Genomic DNA, 2,009 nt, shown 5'->3' with positions numbered 1-2,009 from the left:
CCACCACTTGTCACTATAAAATCCCCCGATTTATCCACTTCTTCCACACATGGTGCCGACCTCTCCTCTCCATAACCACACCCTACAGGCCTTTTCAGCTTCACCCTGTCGCTTTTGCCACCTTATCTGTGGTGTTATCCTCTTTGCTTTTCTCTATACCTTTGTCCTAAGAAACGTATCCAAGGTGAGGGGTCTCTGTTGACTGGTACCGCTCCCTCCCGCAATCACCTTGCAATTCCTTTCATATCATTTAGTTTCCGGATCCAAATTAAGTAGAGGCATATTATTCTAGGCCCTGCGTTAATGAAATAGGTTGACACAGGTTCTGCATTAAGGATACATGATTGTCGGCCCTCCGTGAATATGTATATTCTCACTGGAGCTAAATTCATTACATATGTGTGATTGCAGGCCCTGCGTTAATTGGTAGATTGATCGAGTCCTGGGGAATTATGGATATGTTATTGTAGGTCCTACAATAAGTCAGTTGTGTTGTCCCAAGCTGCTGAATCCATCTCCACCAGGAATAAAGCAAATATTACTGTAGGACCTACGTAAATAGCCACATATTATTGTAGCCCCCAAATGAATACGCATATATTATTGTAGGGCCTACCATAATACATCACTGGCAAACACCTTCACACCCAGCCCCATCCAACTTGATCTGTTATTGTAGGACCCACCGTAATTGGGCTCGCCTCTGCGCATGCGCCCTGAGGCCCAACGTTCGGGCACCGCACAGGGTGAAGCGACGGCGCAGGCGCAGCACGGGCACGTGCCTGCGGCGGTTGGAACGTGCTCTCGCCCCCCCCCCCGGCGGCGCACGCGCACAACCGTCCTTGCCCGACCGCTGCTTACCGCGCCGGACGCGACCGAACCCGCCCGGAGAGACAGCGCCGAACCGGAAGTGGTTCTTTCCCAAGCCGGAAGCGGAAGCTAGGGCGGCGCCGGCTTTGGGGGGAAGGATTCGGCGCGGGGGGGGGGGGAAGGAGCTGCGGACTGTGGGGAACAGAGCTGGGCTGAGGGCGGCAGGTTTTCTTCAGTGCGCCTGCGCAGGGACCGGCCCGCTTTCACTGCGCCTGCGCAGCAAGCCTGAGCGCGTGAGGTTTTCCCCTATTGCGCACGCGGGGCCTCATTCGATTGGCGCATGCGCATTGCAGGACATCAGCGAGGGAAAGTCTGACTGCAGCACTGCATTGTGGGAATTGTAGTCTCCATGGGTCATGTGACCTAGGGCCCTGCATATTCAAGGTATTGCAGTACCCTGGGCTCCTGGAGCAGCAGTGCATGCTGGGATAGACACAGTCGTGCTTCGGGAGACCCACCTCCCAGCAAGTGCAATGCATGCTGGGATTTGTAGTTCCCTGGGGTGAGGGGGCACGATGAGGCGCAGTGCATACTGGGATTTGTGGTTCCCTGGGGAGGATCAGGTGCAGTGCATGCTGGGATTTGCAGTTCCTTGGGGAGCCAATTGCAGGAATTTATAGCAAGTTGGGGGGGCCCAATCAGGAACGGTGCATGCTGGGAGTTCTAGCCCAACACCCCCTCTCCGCCCCCCGCAAAAAAATGAGGTCGGTTTAAAGAGCTCATGCGATTTATTTAAAAGAGAACGAACATGGGGGCAGCTCCCCCTTTGCCTGCTGCTCTTTGAGGCCGGGGGGGTGGGCTGGTTTTGAGGGCCCTGGCGTCCTCCCGTCTCCGTGGGGATGAGAAGGGTAGAACCAGGACTCCAGCTCTCCGGAGGGAGTCCGCCCCAAGCCAGCCCCGATTACCCCCCTCCTGGGAGACACGGCACCCACCTTTAGCCGGCTCACAAGTGAAGTGGGGAAGGGGAGCCCAGGGCTGGGCTAGCAGGGGGGCTGCGGGTCAGGAGTGTGGGGCACCAGCAGAGCTGGGGGGGAGCCCAGGGCTGGGCTAGCAGGGGCTGCGGGTCGGGAGTGAGGGGCACCGGCAGGGCTGGGGGGAGCCCAGGGCTGGGCTAGCAGGGGCTGCGGGTCAGGAGTGTG

This window comes from Trachemys scripta, chromosome 16 (genome assembly GCF_013100865.1).
Source record: "Trachemys scripta elegans isolate TJP31775 chromosome 16, CAS_Tse_1.0, whole genome shotgun sequence".
In the NCBI taxonomy this organism is placed as follows: Eukaryota; Metazoa; Chordata; order Testudines; family Emydidae; genus Trachemys; species Trachemys scripta.
The sequence above is the reverse complement of the archived record's forward strand: the minus strand, read 5'-3'. Positions refer to the sequence as shown.